The following is an 11,712-nucleotide window of genomic DNA, read 5'->3' on the forward strand; positions in this document are numbered from 1 at the left end:
AATTTATACCAGATCAATAAGCAGAGAGCTAGTCAAGGATTTATATACAAGAATATTCTTTGAAGCCTTAACAGCAAAATATGAGAGACTATTCAATAGCAGAGCACTTAAATTATGACACTATTTAGAATGGTATTATCAAAAAATGGCATAGAAAACAGCATTAAAAAGGTAAGCATAGGGCTTCCCTGGTGGCGCAGTGGTTGAGAATCCGCCTGCCAATGCAGGGGACATGGGTTCAAGCCCTGGTCTGGGAAGATCACACATGCCGCAGAGCAACTAAGCCCGTGTGCTGCAACTACTGAGCCTGCACTCTACAGCCCACGAACTACAACTACCGAAGCCCGTGCACCTAGAGCCTGTGCTCTGCAACAAGAGAAGCCGCTGCAGTGACAAGCCCGCGCACCACAATGAAGAGTAGCCCCCATTCACCACAACTAGAGAAAAGCCCGCGTGCAGCAATGAAGACCCAACGCAGCCATAAATAAATAAATAAATAAAATTTAAAAAAATAATTAAAAACAAAAAAGAAAGGTAAGCATATAGAGAGGATGTGGAAAAGGGAACCCTCCTACACTGTTGATGGGAATGTAAGTTGGTATAGCCACTATGGAAAACAGTATGAAGGTTCCTCAGAAAACTAAAAATAGAATTATGATATGATCCAGCAATCCCACTCCTGGGCATATATCCAGACAAAACTATAATCCAAAAAGATACATGCACCCCAATGTTCATAGCAGCACTATTCACAATAGCCAAGACATGGAAACAACCTAAATGTCCATCGACAGATGAATGGATAAAGAAGATGTGTCACATATATACAATAGGATACTACTCAGCCTTAAAAAAAATGAAATAATGCCATCTGCAGCAACATGTATGCAACTAGAGATTATCATACTAAGTGAAGTAAGTCAGAAAGACAAATACCTTATATCACTTATATGTGGAATCTAAATTATGACGCAAATGAACCTATCTATGAAACAGAAACAGACACAGGCATAGAGAACAGACTTGTGGTTGCCAAGGGGGAGAGGATTGGGGGAGGGATGGAGTGGGAGGTTAGGGTTAGTAGATATAAGCTATTATATATGGAATGGATGGACAACAAGGCCCTACTGTATAGCACAGAGAACTATATTCAGTATCCTATGATAAGCCACAATGGAAAAGAACCTAAAAGAATTATATATATGTATAACAATCTCTTTGCTGTACAGCAGAAATTAACACAACATTGTAAATCAACTATACTCCAATTACAAAGAAAACTGTTAACTTGGTGTTGTAACTGAACAGGGCTCTATGGAGCCTTCCCATAAAAGACCCACCCTGCCCCCCACGTCCTCTGCCTGCCTCCTGTCTGCAGAAAAACCTTAGCCTCCTAGGCCTTCCCCGAGTTCCAAAAAGTAACTTTAATCAGAGAAGTGAGAAAATGCAGAAATAAGGGAAAAGAGTCAAGCAAGACAAAATAATAATAGTTCAGCGATTAAACAAAGTCAAGGATCTTTAGTTCCTCCTCAAGGGCTATAGATAATATTCTGAGCCATGTCCTTCAGGCTGTTTTGCAGATACTGAAACCCCCACCAGGTGGAAGAAGTTAAATGTGCTGCCCAGAAGCACGTAGACCCCAGGCCTGCTCGAACAGAAGGTTGATGACAGTGACTCCCAATTAACCTCACCACCAGCCAATCAGAAGAATGTCCACGAGCTGATCACACATCCCATGACCCCCTCCCTCACCCTGTCTTTAAAAACCTTTCCCTGAAAGCCTTCAAGGAATTTGGGCCTTTTAAGCACTAGCTGCCTGGACTCCTTGCTTGGCCTGCAATAAACACTGCACTTTCCTTCACCACGACCCAGTGTGGTGTGTCAGTAGATTGGCTTTACTGCACGCGGGCAAGCAGACCCAAGTTTGGTTCGGTAACAGTGACAGTAAAGGGAATCAGAACACAAAGACAGCAGGGGAAGTAGCAAACTCAGGTTTGGAGGGAATAAGAGCCAAGTGGCTGAAACTACCCAAGCTTAAAAGCTGGGGAGGGGCTGGGTGGAGCTGAAACTCTGCCCTCTGCAGAGGGTCACGTCAGGTGGCGCTAATGTCTCAGAGGGGGCGTAATGAGCCTGGTTCTGCACATGCTGGGTAAACTGCAAACTGGATCCAGCTGTTGCTCCAGAAAGAAACTGCCAGTGCCAAAAAGCCGAAGAAGTGAGGATAAGGCGACACTCACTGTAACAGGAAGAAGTTTAGCAGCTGAGGGAGTAAACAGAAAGGAGCAATCCCTTCTTCCCGTTCAGCGCACAGTCTCTCTCTAGGGCCCCTTGTTAACGGAATCTAACAGGGAACAGCTGGCAAAACCTCAATACGGTTTGAAGTGTTGCAACCTTAGCACCACAAGGGAGGGCTTCAAGCTAAGCCAGAAGCCCTTAATACTGGCTACTAGCCACCCTTTGGGCTACGCAGCATCCATACACACCCTTTCTATACATATTTGAACTCTCACGCAACAGGAAACACAACTCTGTTTCTAACGAGACACCACTCTACTTCATACAAAGGAAGACAGTCTCATCCTTACCTGAAAATGATGAGATGCAAAGTCCCAACATTGGTGGTATCCATCTCTGCGATTCAGCAACTTCCACAAGCTGCTTGGAGACCCGGCCTACAACCTCCACCCAACCTCTTCCGCTTCCTCCACGAGTTCCGTGCTTCCCCCGGGTCCCGACCCTCCCCGCGCACAGGTGTTTGACGGTTCAAAGCTTCGGTGATCAAGAAGCCTCGAAAGGGGCCTGAGGATTTGGTTCGCTTCACGGTGCACATCTCCGCGAGCGACAGCCCCCAACTTAAGGAGTTCTTCCGGGGTGGGGAGGTGACACGGTCCTCCGAAGTGTCCAGGGACCGGCACATCCTGCCAGCCTCTCTGATCCCCGTACCGCCCTCTCGATGAGCCCCGGCCCTGGGGCCTTGATGCGTCCTAGTTGCACCAGCGGCTCCCCCGCAGAAAGGAGGGGCGTGGAGAGGCGGTGCCTCGACGTGTTGGAGGTGCCAACGGACCATCCCCCACGCCACGCCCTCACCATCCAGACCCGCCATCTTTAACTGTGGGAGCAGCAAGGAGGCGTCCCGTGCCCCTGCCGAGCCCCGCACACCAAGGCTGAACTTGCCCTCTTGGACCCCTTTTCCAAGGAAGAAGGCTCAGGCCTCAGTCCTACCTGCATAAGTGAGTTGGCATTGATGCAGAGTCCTAAAGGCTGGACCAGGGACCTTGGGAAACAGGAAGGCAGGGAGAGGAAAAGGAAGGAGGGCCCGCCACCACCTTTCTGAGCCAAGCTACAGAGTTCATCACCCAGGGCTGCGGGAGAAGAAGGCAAGCACCTACCCTGCAGCTCTGCAGGGTTACCGGGATGGGGTGCACATCCTGCTTCAGGGAGATCCCAGTGACCCATCCCCTGCCCTCAGGGAGGGTGTGAGGAAGGCAGCCAACTAGCTGAAGCGTCAGAGGCAATCCTGCTCCTGCACCTGTCCTAACTCCTGCCTGAAGAAGGAGTGGCCCCTTCCCCAGGACGCCAGTACTGCCAGCCGCCTCCTTCTCCTCTCCCTGGTGCCTGGCCCCTGTCTCCTGGTCTTATAACTCTAGGGGCCATCTCTAGATGTAATTGGACCAACAATGGGAAAAATAATGAATTCAAAGCTCCCCAAAGAGTTTTAATTAAAAATAAAATAATAATTAAAATAAATTAATAAAATTATTTTTAATTATTCCTCAAATTTGGTCACAGTGCCATCTGAATATTCTATTCTCTAGTGAATAAATTGTAAAGTTAGCCTCCAACAAAACTTGAGTAGAATATTCAAGGGAAGGAGGGACTTCCCTGGTGGCACAGTGGTTAAGAATCCGCCTGCCAATGTAGGGGACACGGGTTCGAGCCCTGGTCCGGGAAGATCCCACATTCCGCGGAGCAGCTAAGCCCGTGAGTCACAGCTACTGAGCCTGTGCTCTAGAGTCCATGAGCCATAACTACTGAGCCCACGTGCCACAACTACTGAAGCCTGTGCACCTAGAGACCATGCTCCGCAACAAGAGAAGCCACCACAGTGAGAAGCCCGCGCACCTCAATGAAGAGTAGCCCCTGCTCGCCACAACTCAGTGCCATCTGAATATTCTATTCTCTAGTGAATAAATTGTAAAGTTAGCCTCCAACAAAACTTGAGTAGAATATTCAAGGGAAGGAGGGACTTCCCTGGTGGCACAGTGGTTAAGAATCCGCCTGCCAATGTAGGGGACACGGGTTCGAGCCCTGGTCCGGGAAGATCCCACATTCCGCGGAGCAGCTAAGCCCGTGAGTCACAGCTACTGAGCCTGTGCTCTAGAGTCCATGAGCCATAACTACTGAGCCCACGTGCCACAACTACTGAAGCCTGTGCACCTAGAGACCATGCTCCGCAACAAGAGAAGCCACCACAGTGAGAAGCCCGCGCACCTCAATGAAGAGTAGCCCCTGCTCGCCACAACTAGAGAAAGCCCGCGTGCAGCAATGAAGACCCAATGCAGCCATAAATAAATAAATAAATAAATAAATAAATAAATAAAATTTTAAAATAATAAAAAATAAAGGTAAGGAAAAGAGAAGAAAATTGTTACATAAACAAATTTATAATACATATCATACAAATGCATACACATATATACACACACCAAGAAAGGAAGAAAATATGCGTAGCTGCTCTAGTCTTCATTTCTGTAACTAATTGCAAAGATATATTTATAATCTTCTTCCATCTTCCACTACCCATTTCATCTTTTCTTTGCCCTCAGAAAGAACCTCAGCTGGTCACAATTCTTTACCTGGTGAGGTGACCCAAATCTTTATTCCTAAAGTGTCTGAATTCCCAGAACCTTTCTCTCTCTCTCTGGAAACAAATGAAAACAGAAACACACAATCCAAAAATATATGGGATGCAGCAAAAGCAATTCTAAGAGGGAGGCTTACTGTGATACAAGCCTACCTCAGGAAACAAGAAAAATCTCAAATAAAAAATCTAACCTCACACCTAAAAGAACTAGAAAAAGGAGAATAAACAAAGCCCAAAGTTCTCTTCTTCCTCCCCACCCTCCTTTGTTGTTATTTGTGGTGGTGGTAGTGGTGGTGGTTGCATGTTGGTTCAATGGCTTTAATAAACCAAAAGAGACATTTGGCAGTCTTAGCTTCCAATTCAATTGAAACATTTGTCCATTAGGAACCAACACCTCCAAACCAGCAGAGCTCAAAATGGCAGGGATGGAAGCAAGACTCCCATAAGTAGATTATTAGCCCTAATAGTGTAAGGAGCTACTCTTAACTCCAACCTCGACTCTTGGACCCATGCCTATAGGAGAGGCACACATATGTTGGTTTCTTCATCCTGTAAAATAAAACCCCATGCTTTCAGGGTGTCTCTCCTAACTGGTAGCCTAACAGGACCTTCATGAAGCCATGTCACTGTCTTACTAAGCCAGCAGCTGCTAAGCAATGGAGTATGTGGTAAAAACCAGTGGATTCTGCGGGCACTAGGCCTCTACTGAAATTCTTGTGCTGTGAAATGAGCTTCTTGATCAGAAGCAATGTGGTGTGTAGTGAAGTCACCATGATGGTGAGTAAGGCAGAAACATTATGAACAAGGAAGGCAGATCAATATCTAGGACACATATCTATTTCAAAGAGAAATCTTTCCCCTCCATGCTGGAAGAGGTCCCAAGCAATAGTCTTGCCACCAAGTGGTTGGCCACAAGGGAATGACACTCTATGGAAGGCTGTTGCCAGGTTAGGCACTCAGCTGGGGCATCCTTGGTGAGGGGAAGTTTGTGAGGTTGAACCCAGAACAAAACTTCATGATAATATTTATTCTCTATTTAAAGATTAAAATCTGAATGGGCTATTTTAGATTGAACAAGGACTCTAGTTCTTAGAGTTGCCCTTTGAAAAAATAGAGATATTCACAGTTTCCGGTCTGCCTCCCCATCAGCATTGGACTTGTTAAAACGCTGTTTATTAAGTGGATGCCCAGTTAGGAAGTCAGTCCAAGCCAGTCAGCTGTCAGGGCGGGTGTGAAGAAATTCCTAGATTGCTTGGCATTGAATGGTTCTGCTGACCACTTTAGGGGAGAACAGTGGTGAGTGAGCAAAGTGCATCTCTTCCACTGCACATCCCCTCCTTTTTAAGGCTGTGGCAATTTCCATTCAAGGGTTAAAGCCGCCCACGGGGAAATTAAGCCATTTCTTGCTAAACGAAGAAATAAGAACAGCAGTCACGTGATTATGCTGGGGCTCTGACACGGTCGATCTCTGTAACGTTGCGTGAAGGATGTGATATGCTGTCGGCTTTACAGCTAAGCACATGTGACCCAATTTGTTTGCTCCAGAGAGGTAGTTTACAGACAGTAGAAAAACGAAGGCAGAGTACTGATTGCACAATCAAATCCGAGTGGCTGCTGAACAGAATAAAATGCTGTGTAAATCCAGAAGCCACCCTGGAGTAAAGAAAACTAAATAATGAGGAAGAGAGATTCACTAGAAATGAAATACTGGGTGATTTCTACTTACATCTCCCCATAAATTTTTTTAACCTTTGGTAACTAAAATAGGTATGGGCTCTATCTTGTTAGTACTACTTAAGGTATATATTTAATTATCTTAAATGCTCTTTAAATTTAATTTTATGGTTTTGATTTTAGGTTGCAAACATTTAAAATCTGCAGCAGTAAGTTCTGAGTTTTGCCAGTTCTTTCACTGTCATGTAATCATATAATCATGCCAATTGTATAACTGGCAGTCATATGAAGCAACTGTAAACCTTTCTGAGCAATTGATTCATTTCTACATTTGAGAGGCAGAGTATTAAATTGGGTGGTAATCCAACTATGTCAAGTTGTAGTCTCCAGAAGAAGAATCTCTATATCAAATTGTACACTCCAGAAGAAGGATTTAGCCAGGGAAGGAAAGAACATGACTGGCTCCAGTCAGAACTAGACCTTCCATTTCTGCACGGAGCCTAAATGAAGGTTAAAAGTTTGCTAGCTTCAGATGAAATGGCAGAGTAGGAAGACCCTGAGCTCACCTCCTCCCATGGGTGCACCAAAATTACAACTATTTACAGAGCAACTATTGATGAAAACAACTTGAAGACTAGCAGAAAAGATTTTCCACAACAAAAGATATAAAGAAGGAACCACAATGAGATTGGTAGGAGGGGTGGAGATGCAGTATAGTCAAGGTCCACATCCCTAGATAGGCAATCCACAAACAGGAGGACAATCACAATTGCAGAGGTTTTCCCAAAAGAGTGAGGGTTTTGAGCCCCCGCATTGGGATCCCCAGCCCAGGGTCCTGCGCCAGGAAGACAAGTCCCCAGAACCACTGGCTTTGAAGGACAGATGGGCTTACTTTTGGGAGAGCCAGAGGGCTACAGGAAACAAACTCCACTCTTAAAGGGCTCATGCAAGATCTCACATGCTCAGAGACCCAACACACACAGAGGCAGTAATCTGAAATGAGCCTGATCAGACCCACTTGCTCAGCTTGGAGAGCCTCCCAGAGCAGCAGGAGGCAAATGGGACTCCCCTTAGGGGCATAAATACTGACAGCAGTCATTTTGAGAAGCCTGTTCTATGACAAGGACACTGGTCCTGGAAAGTGCCTTTTTGGAGTCCTCTCCAGCCTATTAGCATCAGGGCTTATCTGCCCACCAGCTGGTCAGCACCTGTCCTGGAAACCCTAGGCTGCACAGCCACTTGCCCCTGGACCCAGCCCTGTCCACCAATAGGCCAGCACCAACCCCAGGGCTCCCTGAGATGTGCAGCCAGCAATGCCATGACCCTGCCCCACCAGCAGGCCAGCAGCTTTTGTATGAAGCAGGGCCTGGCAGCCAACCAGACCGGGGCCAGCGCTGCCTACCAGGGCACTAACAGTAGTCAGCCACACCATAACAGATGGGCCCATGCAGCCAACATAGGGGGCAACCCTAGAGCATATTAATCTGGTGACCTGAAGGGAGTGTGCTGCTGGGCCCCATAGGATGTCTCCTACATAAGGACACTTTTCTAGGATCAGGAAATAACTGATCCACCTAACTGATCCACCTAACACATAGAAATAAAAACAGAGAAATAGGCAAAATGTGGCGACAGGGGCTTCCCTGGTGGCGTGGTGGTTAAGAATCCGCCTGCCAACGCAGGGGACATGGGTTAGAGCTCCGGTCCAGGAACTAGATCCCACATGCCGCGGAGCAACTAAGCCCATGCGCCACAACTACTGAGCCTGCGCTCTAGAGCCCACAAGCCACAACTACGGAAGCCCACATGCCTTAAAGCCTGTGCTCCACAACAAGAGAAGCCACTGCAATGAGAAACCTGTGCACCACAACAAAGAGTAGCCCCTGCTCGCCGCAACTAGAGAAAGCCCATGCACAGCAACAACGACCAACCCAAGGCAGCCATAAATAAATAAATAAATGAATAAATAAATGAATGAATGAATGATGACAGAGGAGTGTGTTCCCAAAAAGAGGAACAAGAAAAAGTCCCAGAAAAAGAACTAAGCAAAGTAATCTACCCAATAAAGAGATCAAGGGAATGATCATAAAGATGTTCAACAAACTCTGGAGAAGAATGAATGAATACAGTGAGAAGTTTAACAAAGAGTTTGAAACTAAAAAGAAAAACTAAACAGAGCTTAAGAATACAGTAACTAAAATTAAAAATATACCAGAAAGAAAAACAGATTCAGTAGATTGGATGATTCAGAGGAACAGATCAGTGAACTGGAAGACAGAGTAGTGGAATCACTAAAGGTGAACAGAAAAAAGAAAAAATAATTTTTAAAAATGAGGATAGGGCTTTCCTTGTGGCACAGTGGTTAAGAATCCACCTGCCAATGCAGGGGACATGGGTTTGAGCCCTGGTCTGGGAAGATCCCACATGCTGTGGAGCAACTAAGCCCATGCGCCACAACTGCAGAGCCTGTGCTCTAGATCCCGTGAGCCACAACTACTGAGCCTGCATGCCACAACTACTGAAGCCTGGGTGCCTAGACCCCATGCTCTGCAACTAGAGAAGCCACCACAATGAGAAGCCCGCACACAGCAACAAAGAGTAGCCCCCTCTCACCACGACTAGAGAAAAGCCTGAGCACAGCAACAAAGACCCAATGCAGCCAAAAATAAATAAATAAATTTTTTTAAAAAATGAGGATAGTTGAAGAGACCTCTGGGACAACATCAAGTGTACTAACATTTGCATTATAGGGATCCCAGAAGGGAAAAAGAGAGAGAAAGGGGCAGAAAAGTTATTTAAACAAATAACAGGTGAAAACTTCCCTAACCTGGGAAATGAAACAGAAGTCCAGGTCCAGGAAGCACAGACAGTCCCAAATAAGATGAACTCAAAGATATACACACCAAGATACATTGCAATTAAATGGCAAAAATTAAAGGTAAAGAATCTTAAAAGCAGCAAGGGAAAAGCAACTAGTTACATATAAAGGAACTCCCATAAGACTACCAGGTGACTTTTCAGCAGAAACTTTGCAGGCCAGAAGGGAGTGGCACAATACGTTTAAAGTGATGAGAAGAAAAAACGTAAAACCAAGAATGCTCTACCTGGCAATCTACTCAGATTTTAAGGAGTGATAGAGTTTTATAGACAAGCAAAAGCTAAAAGAGTTCAGCACCACTAAATCAGCTTTACAAAAAATGTTAAAGGGAGTTCTCTAAGTGGAAAAGACAAGACCACAACTAGAAATATGAAAATTATGAAAAGAAAAATCTCATTGATAAAGGCAAACATGCAGTAAAGGTAGTAGATCAACCACTTATAAAGCTGGTAGGAAGGTTAAAAGACAAAAGTAGTAAAATCACCTCTATCCACAACAAATAGTTAAGAGATATGCAGAACAAAAGGATGTAAAGAATGATGTCAAAAATATTAGGCATGGGGCTTCCCTGGTGGCACAGTGGTTGAGAGTCCACCTGCCAATGCAGGGGACACGGGTTCATGCCTCGTTCCGGGAAGATCCCACATGCCGCGGAGCAGCTAGACCCATGAGCCATGGCCGCTGAGCCTGCGAGTCCGGAGCCTGTGCTCCGCAACGGGAGAGGCCACAACAGTGAGAGGCCCGCATACCACAAAAAAAAAATAAGCATGGGAGACGGATAAAATTGCAATGTTGTTAGAATGTGTTTGAACTTAAGAGACCATCAACTCAGTTTCCATTTCATTACTTGTGATTGGTCTGTTCATATTTTCTATTTCTTCCTGGTTCAGTCTTGGAAGGTTATACCTTTCTAAGAATTTGTCCATTTCTTCCAGGTTGTCCATTTTATTGGCATAGAGTTGCTTGTAGTAGTCCCTTAGCATGCTTTGTATTTCTGCAGTGTCTGTTGTAACTTTTTGTTTACCTTCTCAAAGAACCAGCTTTTAGTTTTATTGATCTCTGCTATTGTTTTCTTTGTTTCTATTTCACTTATTTCTGCTCTGATCTTTATGATTTCTTTCTTCTAACTTTGGGTTTTGTTTTTTCTTCTTTCTCTAGTTCCTTTAGGTGTAAGTTTAGATTGCTTATTTGAGATTTTTCTTGTTTCTTGAGGTAGGATTGTACTGCTATAAACTTCCCACTTAGAACAGATTTTGCTGCATCCCATAGGTTTTGGATCATCATGTTTTCATTGTCATTTGTCTCTAGGTATTTTTTTATTTTATGAAATTATTTTATTTATTTATTTACTTATGGTTGCATTGGGTCTTCATTGCTATGCACTGGCTTTCTCTAGTTGCGGCGAGCAGGGGCTACTCTTCATTGTGGTGCATGGACATCTCATTGCAGTGGCTTTTCTTGTTGCGGAGCATGGGCTCTAGGCATGTGGGCTTCAGTAGTTGTGGGTTGCGGGCTCTAGAGCACAGGCTCAGTAGCTGTGGTGCACAGACTTAGTTGCTCCGTGGCATGTGGGATCTTCCCAGACCAGGGCTTGAACCCACGTCCCCTGCATTGGAAGGCAGATTCTTAACCACTGAGCCACCAGGGAAGTCTCTCTAGGTATTTTTTGATTTCCTCTTTGATTTCTTCAGTGATCTCTTGGTTATTTAGTAACGTATTGTTTAGCCTCCAAGTGTTTGTGTTTTTTCTGCTTTTTTCCCTGTAATTTATTTCTAATCTCATAGCACTGTGGTCAGAAAAGATTAAAAAATTCCAACAAACAAAAGTCCAGGACCAGATGGCTTCACAGGTGAATTCTGTCAAACATTTAGAGAAGGGCTAACACCCATCCTTCTCAAACTCTTCCAAAATACAGCAGAGGGAGGAACACTCCAAAACTCATTCTGCAAGGCCACCATCACCCTGATACCAAAACCAGACAAAGACGTCACAAAGAAAGAAAACTACAGTCCAATATCACTGATGAACACTCAACAAAATACTAGCAAACAGAATCCAGCAACACATTAAAAGGATCATACACCATGATCAAGTGGGATTTATCCCAGGGATGCAAGGATTCTTCAATATATGCAAATCAATCAATGTGATACACCATATTAACAAACTGAAGAATAAAAACCATATGATCATCTCAATAGATATAGAAAAAGCTTTTGACAAAATTCAACATCCATTTAGGATAAAAACTCTCCATAAAGTAGGCATAGAGGGAACCTACCTCAACATAATAAAG

The 11,712-nt window shown here is 44.7% G+C and overlaps 1 pseudogene; it reads left to right on the forward strand.

Annotated features, from left to right (window-relative positions):
- Window positions 1-2,124: 2,124 nt before the first annotated feature.
- On the forward strand, window positions 2,125-3,391 carry LOC102991126 (sorting nexin-15-like; annotated as a pseudogene).
- Window positions 3,392-11,712: the final 8,321 nt, after the last annotated feature.

Source organism: Physeter macrocephalus, chromosome 8, assembly GCF_002837175.3.
Source record: "Physeter macrocephalus isolate SW-GA chromosome 8, ASM283717v5, whole genome shotgun sequence".
Taxonomy (NCBI): Eukaryota; Metazoa; Chordata; class Mammalia; order Artiodactyla; family Physeteridae; genus Physeter; species Physeter macrocephalus.